Source organism: Geospiza fortis, unplaced genomic scaffold (assembly GCF_000277835.1).
Source record: "Geospiza fortis unplaced genomic scaffold, GeoFor_1.0 scaffold32, whole genome shotgun sequence".
Taxonomy (NCBI): domain Eukaryota; kingdom Metazoa; phylum Chordata; class Aves; order Passeriformes; family Thraupidae; genus Geospiza; species Geospiza fortis.
The window spans coordinates 102,043-112,498 of record NW_005054428.1 but is presented as its reverse complement, the minus strand read 5'-3'; the positions used below and the strand labels follow the sequence as shown (position 1 = coordinate 112,498).

At 42.9% G+C, this 10,456-nt stretch overlaps 1 long non-coding RNA gene across 2 annotated transcripts; it reads right to left on the bottom strand.

Moving 5' to 3' along the window:
- Positions 1-7,293: 7,293 nt before the first annotated feature.
- Positions 7,294-10,434, bottom strand: LOC115948551. Of its 2 annotated transcripts, XR_004082363.1 has the most exons (3): positions 10,347-10,434; positions 9,566-9,704; positions 7,294-8,541 (listed from the first exon to the last, which is right to left on the bottom strand). It is a non-coding gene; the product is annotated as an uncharacterized LOC115948551 (long non-coding RNA). The 2 variants fall into 2 exon arrangements; XR_004082362.1 differs by lacking the exon at positions 10,347-10,434 and having other exon boundaries at positions 9,566-10,249.
- Positions 10,435-10,456: the final 22 nt, after the last annotated feature.

Below are 10,456 nucleotides of genomic sequence, written 5' to 3'. Positions count from 1 at the left end.
AGGGAGCTGTTCCAGCAGGACCTGTCCGCGCCCATCAGGATCCATCCATTGCATGAATTACTTGGGCTGACCATTCCCCACCTGCCTCAGAGAGCCAAAGTGGAGACTGCAGGGGTCACACATCACTGCTGGGAGGGGAAATCCTGTGGAATGGGCCAAGGCAAATGCCAGGATCCCAGTGAGAGGGAATCCTGTCATCCTTCTGTTTTCATGGCCCAGGAAAAAACACTCCCTTATCATGTTCTTTTCACCAGCAGACAGACCTCTGGAAATCAGATGGCCACACATGGATTTAGGAGTCTGGGCAATCAGGTTGGTAAACGTTTAGTGCAGGATTTTTCAAAAACAGATAAAGCATGTCCTTGTTGAAAATCCCCCCTCCAGTAGTAATGCACGCAAGGTGCTGTGGCAATGTTCCTTAATTAGTGCATACACTTTGTGAAGTGGGATTCTTTTCTTAGCCCTCTTTTATGGCTGGGAAAGGCAAGGTGCGGACCAGGCAGCATTTCCCAAGGCTCCATTGTGTGCTAGTGCCCAAACCAGAAACAGACCCTACTGCTTCTGACTCCCAGTTCCTGCACTCATTACCAGAAAATTCTGCTCCTCTATGGCACAGCCAACTGGTTCCAATAATAAGTCCAACCTATTGCAAAGATCAAATCCATTTTTTCACTGCTTAACCCAAAAAACTATTTAATTTTCAAAACACAGGTTTGGCTTTTCACTAGAGAAAGGATTTGTTTTTCATTATTCATCTGGTTTTTGATTTTTTTTCCTCTCTCTCTCTTTTTAAAAGCCAAACATTCAATCACTCTGTTCAATATAGGGTTCCTAGGCCAGGAGCACTACAACTATCGTTACCCTATAAATCTTCATTATTCTTCCTATAAATACACTTCTGTATTTTTCATTTTCTTATTTTTATGACTAAAAATGGCACCTTTAGTACACTTCAAAATGCTTTCCAGAATTAAGAACTCTGAATCAAATCCTGTAGTCCTGACTTCTGAGAAGAAACACTTTTTAAAAAAAAATATAGTATTCCTTGGTTTATGTCCAAAGCAATAACATTTAACTATAGCTTCCCAACACTGCATTAATTATGCCAGTCTGGTGGTAAAGATAATATTGTTTTACTTAGACACAGTCAGATTGTCATAATGGTATGTTACCTAATCCTATATGGGAATATGCTAAATCACGATTAAAAAAACACATATTTTTAAACTGTGCCCACTCAACTTATGTCAGAACAAAAGATTTGCGAACAAGCTTTAATGTTAACAGTTACTTCTTGCACACACAGTAATCACTGCTGGGCTAAAAATGAATATATATGCACACAAAAATTACATTTGTCCTTTTAAAAAAGTAGCTTTTCTTTTTACATACTTGGTTTCTTAACCTGGAAATTCAGATCCTGTGGAGGTTGGAAGATTTTCAGACAAGTAGAAAGTAACTGAAAATAGTTTTATCACCAAGGTTATGAGTGTAAAGACTGATATGTTGAAAGGAGAAGCAAATGTTAATTAAATCCTCAAATTCTGTTTTTCATTCCTCGTTCAGCACAAATGAGTAACTAATTTTGCAGAGAAAGGATGCTTTTGTTGAAGAACTGAATCACACCAGACTCCCATTAAATCCCATCTTGTCCAAGAACCAGTAACTCACTATAAATAGGAGAACAGGGGGGTTAAAATGTCTGAATCCAGCTGGGATGGATCTTTTATCTCTGCTCCCCTCTTGAACTTCATCCCATCAGACGGGGTTGGACACTATTTTTCAGTACAACAGGCAACAAGGGAGTCAGGAACATTAAACTAAGTGCTTTCATGGGTGTTTTTGTTGTGTTTCCTCAGGTCCAGAGCCCTGTGCTGAACAGGCAGGTGTAATTCTAAAAGCAACACCACTCCATGGAAAACTCAGGAGCTTTGGGGCTTCCAAACAATCAAAACCAGACAGGGAGATCAAAGTTCTTCAACCTGGGCCGGCTTCAGCATTGGTGGCCCCATTAACCTCCCTGCCACACAAAAGAAGCAAATTATTAATTTTTCTGGATGCCTTTGATATGGACACTAATTCTCTTCCATCAAAGCCAAGGAATACCTGGAAAACCACTTCAGAGGATTTGAAATTATCTCAACATATCTTCAGTACAAAGAACACTGAAATAGGAGAAAACAGGTTGAAATTTTAAAATCAAAAATCCCCCACAAAACTTTTGTTGAAAAGCCCAAGCCTCTGAAAACTTGTTGAGCTTTTAGCCTGAAAAAAGAGGGGAATTCTACCTTCCCTTCAGTTTTTCAGCATTCACTAAGACAAGAGCAAGATCAAGAAAAGTTGTCCCACTGTATTCCTCTCCCAGAGCCTGATGGAAACCTTGCAAGCAGAAATAAGGAAACTACAATTTACTTTTTGAGCCTCCAGCCAAAGAGTTCAGACAGCAAGGCTTCACCCCTTTAAACTTTAGAGAAAAGTTTTCAAGATTCCCACCCTGATTCCCCGATCCATGTTTGTTGGAATTAAAGAAACAATGTAAATATTAGACTGATCTCTCTGTTGTTTTTTTTTTTTTCCAGTGACAAATCGTCTCTAAGAAAGCAGCTCTTGGTAAACTGGACTGTTGGCAACCAAGAAAATATTCAAGTGTCTCTCTGTTCACTGAAGTATTCATTCAGCTGGCCTCTTTGGAGCAGAACATTCCCCCACTGACCCCCAAAATGGGTACTGCTCCATCAAATCCAGAGAATTTCAGGGATTTATTGCATTTTCTCTCCCCACATAATCTTAGATCAGCCTTACAGACTTTATATACCCTGCAGTGTGCAAAAGCCACAGGTACTCCATCCTGGAAAGAGGTGTGGATATCATCTTATCTCCCCTCCCTTCCTCCTTCCTTAGGACTGACTGGGGTTTTTTAAATATAAGGTTTAAATGCTTAGAAAATTCCCTTTAGATAATCTATCCAGTAATTGTAACTGTGATGGTCTCATTCACAGAAATGGTCATTTTGGGAATTTGTTCTGGTTTATTCTGTGTAGTCAGTTCCAGTGTTATTTTGTAAATGTGAAAATTCCCTGAGTCCATGGGAGATTTGCAGATGGCACTGGACATCTGGCAAGCCAGATCCTTGTGCATAGTTATACCACTCACACCCATTCAAATTCCCTGCTTCCCAATGCCACTGAATCTCATCCCAAGCACAGAGGAGCAATCTTTCCTCCCTCAAAGTCATGATCCAGTTTCCACGTGTATTACCTTTTTCCATATGTATTACACATATACACCATATTCAGGGGGTCTGCTATGGTAAAAAACCCCCATGTGAAGCCTCCTGTCTAATAAGGGAAAACCTGTAAAAACTTTCTTGAAATGTGCTTTGCTGGAAGTTCAGCACCTCCCCATCCTTTCTACAGCAGTCAGAGAACAGATTCAGCCTCTTCCCTTTCGTCACTGGAAGACTGCCCCTAGCAAATCCTACCCTTAATCTTCGATTTCTGGATTAAATAAATCCGGTTCCTCCAGCTTCCTCCATAGCACCAGAGTTTTAGACCTCTGGTTGTTCTTTTGGGTCTCCTTTGTTCTCCAGTGTGTCTTTCTCTCTGTCAGTGCACCAAAGACTCCCAGAGTGGCACAATTAATCACCCTGTGCCTCGTATGACTTTCCTGCTAATATATGCTAGGATAAAAAGTTGGGGTTTTGGTTTTTTTTTTTTTTTTCCTAAGCACCAACTGTTAAATTGTGGTCCCCTAAAAACTCCACATCAATCTCTCCTGTGTCACCACTCCATATCAATCTCTGCTATGTCAATGGGAATGAGCAAATTCCCATTCCTACAAATCCACTCGGGTTTTCCTTGCTTGTCCAGGAGAACCTGACCTACCTGTTCCAGACTTACAGGAAGGAATGAACCAAAAATATATATTAATTCAACTGCACAAGCTTCTGGAGAGACAAAAGAGATGAGGGATAGGTCTCTGAGGAGCTTTCTTGGCACATCTCCAGCCCCATCTGGGCAAGGATAGATTTGTAACTGCTCCAGAAACCAGAAACTCAGACAGGAGTCCCTCAAGTGTAAATTTTCTGATCAGTGACCATTTGTGGGGTCATGCAAGACCTTTCCAGCCATCTCCACTTGATGCTGTGTTTCCAGCTCAGTTTTAAGGCTGCACGTAGAGCCAAATGTCACGTAACTGGGACCAGACCACCAAATGCTTCTGCTCTGCCACCCCATGCTCAGCTTTGCCATGGCCTCATGACATGGGTGTCACATCTACACAGGTCCAGATTTTAACTTACAGAGTGCAAAATACACACAGTCAGTGAAGAAAAACCTGAACACTCCACAAACTGCTTGGAGCTTGGTTAAACTGGAACAAAGAGAAAGTGCTTTTAACTGCATTTTACAGAGGGGATTAAGAGAAAAGAGGCTGATTTAGCTCCTTAACTCCAGGTATCTTTTTGACGTGCTTCAAATAGATGCCTAAAGTTAAGAGCAGCCGTCTCCACACATCCTGCACTGCTACACAGACACATGCACACAGGTGCCTATCTGAGTGTAAAGGGTGCAGCAGAGACTTGTGCCAGCTCCTGCAGTGAAAACTGATCACCTGGTACTGCCATCTTCCAGCCATGCTGTTTTCAGCATGGATGCCCTGATGAATCCACTGTCTCAGCCTCCAGCTCTCCCTCTTTTCCTGCCAGCCTTGCACTGTGCCCTTCTCTGTGCTGGCTCCATTCAAACAAGGCCCTTGCATGACTTTCTGTGTTTCCTGTTGCCTTAGAATCAATTTGAACAGACTGGGACTTGTTTTCAGCAACATCAGAACTGTTGTACTGGGCCATTAGCTGAACACTTTGGGATGTTCACTTTGGTGGGCTGGAAAAGCTCATTTATGTACTTTATCTTAAAACATCGTTATCATAGGATCCCACAGCTGACTGCATATGGACTACAAACACTCCAACAGATATCCCAAGAGCTACTCACAATCAAATATCCAGATCCAGGATTAAATCTCTTCCATGGGATCCTTATGGAGGATGTAAACAAACCACCCCTGCCAGTTAGTAATGTTATGTTTGCCCAACTATCCCATCATAAAAAAACCAAACAATATTTAAAATAGCAGCAATTTTAATTGAATAGTTTAGAAAATACATATTGCCAATATAATTTGATTAAAATAAGGGATAATTTGGTTCAGATAATAGCGCATAAGCAAAGGATAACCGCAGGGTATGGAGTGCAGGGCTCTTGGACCCCGGCCACCTCACGTACGAGCTTGCCAAGGGAAGATTCACCCCTTATAAGCCAGGTGTCAATATCATCTCCTCCCATTTTCGATTCATCACACTTCTACCTCTGCCCTCATCACCACCTTTACCACGCATGCTCCATCACTCGTTTTGGTGGTCGCACAAGTCTCTGGGGGTCGTCATGATGAAGGCTCTCCTTTTCCTCTTTTGTCCTTTAATTCACCTTTAGGTTACACATGCGCACCAAGCCAGTACAATGTAAGCCAAAACTAACATTTTATACATTTTAGCATCAAAGCAATAAACCTCTTATAATTAGCATTTTCTTGGGACCCAACCAGATTTTCCCTTCTTTTTGTTAATTTTGGTAACCGTTATCTCTTGCTATTTCCTCCTATCCCTGAACATCTGCAGGGAAGGGGGGGGTAGAGCCCCTCCTCTTGCTTTTCTTTTTGGCATTTCAACTTTTAAACTGTTTTATTATTTCCAAAATATTAATTACTGTATCAATATTAATTATTGTTTCAATTTTATAAGCACGAATCATACCTATTTACCACAGTAACTTATTCCTGTGAACACCCAGAACACTCTTATTTGACCAACTGACCATTCCATAAATTCTCTGAGGATGAATCCCCTGTATTACCAAGGAAGAAAACACAAAGCAGCCCTCTTTTTGACCCTATTCCTGGTGAATTCCATCCATAATCTGAGATGGCCCTTGCTGAATCCTGGTGAGACACAGCAGACTATGATTTCATCCCTGTGGAGGATAAATGTAGTCTCCAAAGAATTCTCTCTGAGGAGTAAGGACATCCCTCAGTGAAGATACGAAGAGGATAAAAACTACAGAGGGATGGGGATTGACTGATGGTGTGGGAATAGGAATGCAAAACCAGCAAGGGGAGCACGTTTGCCCCTAGACAGCAAAACTGACAGCCCTGGCAATAAATTCCTCTGGTCCCACTTACTCATGGATGTGCTCAGCTATTCCCCATACTGAACTCCTTGTGTTATTGCTCACAGTTGCGAAATACAAAGCTGTGTTTCATGTCAGGTACAAACAGGTGACGTGTGTATTTGTGAGTGCACCGACGGTGGGAGAGCTGTGAATTTGAATAATAACTGAGGAAAATGAAGCATGGAAAAAGGCCTTTGAAATTAACCCTAGTTGATTTAGGAGCATTGGAATTAAAGCGTTAAAGATGTTGCTTTTTGCTTATAGTTAATCAATAAAGAGCTCTGCAACAATAACCTTTTGAAGTATAATTTTAGAATATTACTTATATCCTTGAAACTATAGCTTCGGAAAATATATAAAGGAAATATGCTTATCTCACACCCTATTGAAGCAAAGAAAAACAGCTTGAGAGAGGAAAATGACCAGCACCTCCAGGGTTTATGGTTTCGACCAAGGGAAGCTGGACATCACTGTTATTAGATTTATAGTCTCTGCAATTAAAAGGGTGGACCCACATCTGGGGAGCTGGACTGCACCAGATGGGATTCGCCTTCCTTCGGTCGGAAACTGGACCACCACCATCTGGGGATACTCCTTTAAAAACACATCCTGAGAAAAACTAAATCACAATAGTGTATTGAATTGTGATGTAATAATTAGGAATAAATATTGCTGATTAATAAAAAAGTTGGAAATAGAAACTGCTGAAAAAGCTGATGAGTACCCCTATAAATACCTGTAATCTTCAATTATTGGTGTGCAGTTGGAGGGAAAACTTCCCCCACTGTACCCAGCGCTGTATTGCTCATACTTTACCATATTAAATAATAAATTGATTGCTGCTTGAATATTGGCCCAGTCAAGCTTCTTATTCATAACATAGTCATCCCATTCAGGAGCCACTGAAGCTGGCAATGCATTCCTTTAAAGCAAAAAGAATGGACTGTCCTTGTCCTTTGATCTTGACTTTGTCGAGGGATCTCACAAAACCCACTGATAAATATGAGCATAGGACTTCACACAAATGACTGCACTTTTTCTTAAATAGAATGCAAGACAGGACATCAAGTTTCTCCAACTGCACCTTGATTATATACAAGAGACTGGGTCTGGATAAGAAAGCTAGCAGGCACAAACACATCAATGAGCTTTTGCTAAGACATCTTTCAAAAATACTACTAGCAGCTAGAAATCAATCAGAAATTATTTTTACTTGCTGTGAAATCATGACAGGAACAGTGAATCATCAATAAATAAATAAACAAATGAGAAGGTCAAGCCTACAATAATTTGTAATTCTACACTGAAAAAGACCCCAGATCTCTACATCACTTTAAGTGGCATTATCTTCATCATGAAAAATGGATTTGATCAAATGTTAAGACACATTATGTCATGCAATAATGGAAAACAGATTTCATGGTATATTTTCTTCTGGATTACTTCAATTATTTTCAGAATCTGAGAAGCTATTCCAAACTCAAAATTTTGCTTTATGTTTTGGTTTGGTTTGGTTTATTTTATTTATTATTTCAATTATCCCTGGCCAAATTAACCCCTGATCTCAGTCCACTGCATACAGTTGCCTAAGAAAAAGGACTGCCTTGCACCTGCAAGACCAACGAAGGGAAGGTTCTAACACACTAACATCCAGTACTGAGGGCACAAAACCCATTTAAGTCAGTTTCAAGTTCAAGCTAAAACCAGCAAATTCAAATTAAAATCTCCCAGGCCAGATTCTCAAGATCAAAACCATTAATTCTAAAAGTTGAAAGTAGTCAGGGCCTCCTCCCACGAGGTACTGAGTGACCCTTAACGCAAATCAAAGTTACCAAGAGTTGAAAGAGCTATGAAGCCTCCAGGATTGGGGCCTCCAACAGGCTACAGCTCCCAGAGACCAGTTAAACGTGGGCTCAGGGATCACCCCTCCAGTGGATTCCAGTAAACACTAGTTGGAATTTACTCAGCAGTTTTCAGGACCAAGTTTCTAGATCCTGAAATTCCTGCTATCCTAGCAAAGGGAAAAAGGGACACATATGCTTTGGGTGCTAACTGCTGGCACTCATACTCAGGACAGAGGAATACCCACATCTTTCTTTCATGGTCTCTTTGCCAGATCATAAATTTTTAAAGGGGAATAAACACATTTTCATGTAATAACATGCTCCTGGCACTGTTTTTACTCCGTCACAAGGTTAAGTGCATAAACAGCAGTCACTTCAGATATAACACTGAATTTAAACTTGTCTTCTCCTGGTCCAACACAATCACATGCTTCTGCATTTTCATTGCCCAATATCCACGTCTATGGATTTTCCTAGGAAAAGCAAGTTTCATGTTACTCAGTTGGAAGGAAAAAGCCAGAAAGGGATTATTAAAGACACTGGACTCACTTCATTAAATGACAAAGAACTACTGGCTTTTGTTAGTAATAACAAAGAATGAGCGACAGCTCTGTGGGCTCTGCAGAGCAGAGCTCCAAGTTAACCAGTGGCTAAATTGCCATGTTGGGAACAGAAAACCATTCTGGAAGCTGACATCTGAACAGCAGACACAGCAGGGGCTTCAAAGGGGGTGAATTTGCAAGAGACCAGGTTGCCAGTGACACCAAGGCACAAAAAGTGCAACTTGACAACCCAAGGTCTTTGTTCAGCTGAGTTATCAACTATGGGTCTTGCTGCCTTTCTGATTTCATGCTAGATTTTAGATTTTAAGGAGGAGCTTGGAGGAAAATTATCTGAGGGTGCTCTAAGGACTCAGAAGTCAGAAAACACATAAACCGTTAATCTCACATCTTGCACCCCCCCAAGACTTGATATTCTAGAGCAGCCAATATTGGACGTGCATGATGAGAGATGCAGATCCTGCTCAGAATAAGGATGAAGGATTCTCACTGACTCCTGCAGGAATGTAGGAAGGCTCAAACGCGCCCTGCTCTATCCGCAGGGAAAAGCAAACCAAGGATTCTCCGTTCCCCTCCCGGCTGGTGTCTGCCCTTGGTCATGGAAGAGGGATATTGTGGGGCAAGATTTGAGCGAACGCTAGCACATCACTTCGGAAGGAGTTCCAGAATTGGCTCCATCACACGAAGCTGCCCAATGCCAGCACCGGAAAGCCTCCACCCGACACCGGCGGGCTCTTGCTGCCCCCTCCCGGGATACGACCGGCGGAGGCAGCGCCCGGCTCGCCCGGAGCCCGAGCCACCGCGGCGAAAATAGCGCGGAGGCTTTGAAGTGTCCCTGTCGCCAGGAGCTGGATTTATGGCGTGCAGCAGCGCCTGCACAACCACAGCCAGGGATTCAGCCCATGCGTGGCGTTCCGTAACAGAGCAAAGGTCTTACCCGTGACGGGACATGCCGAAATTCCAACCGGCTCTCGGGATGCCGAAAATACCAACCAGTTCTCAGGCTCACTCGTCTCTGCTCCGTCGGTAAGGGGGGTTCATCTTCTCCAGGAATTGCCACCCACGCTGTCGAAGGCCTGCGGAAGTAAACAAAAGAAGAGGATCGCACCGTACCCAATCCAACCCCGCGTCTCGGGCTGATGATCCCGAGGATGGATCTCCTATCTGTATGAAGAGGCAATTTGGCTGGGATTCGAAGCTTCTGATGCAGCTGCTGCCCCATTTGGTGGAGGGGAGCCGGGATTATGGTCTCACAAACCTCTCTACAACAACAACAACAACAACAACAACAACAACAAACAAAACCACAAGTCTTTAGCCTTTCAGCATTGTCAAAAACTGTCCAACTTTGTAAACCCTGTGCCATCTCTGACAGCAGTGGTGCCTTGAAGAGATGATCAAAGTGTTCGTCACAGCATGGAGCTGTGTCAGGGGAGGGTTAGGTTGGATAGCAGAAAAAGGTTCTTCCTCCAGAGGGTGTTGGGACACTGAGCAGGCTCCCCAGGCAATGGCCATAACTGCAAGGCTGCTAGAGCTCCAGGAGCGTTTGGACAATGCTCTCAGGCACAGGGTGGGATTGTCTGAATGTCCCGTGCAGGGCTAAGTGTTGGTCTCGATGATCCCGGTGTGTCCCTCCCAACTCAGCATATTCTATGATTTTTTTCCTGATATCTGAATCTCCTGTCTCAGATTAAGGCCATTTCCCCTTGGCCTCTCACTGCAGGCACTGTAGAAGAGACCGCTTCCCACCGCACTCCAGTGTCCCCCCAGGTAGCTGCAGCGGCCCCAAAGGCGCCCTAGATTGCCTCAAATCCCGCCCTCGGCTCCC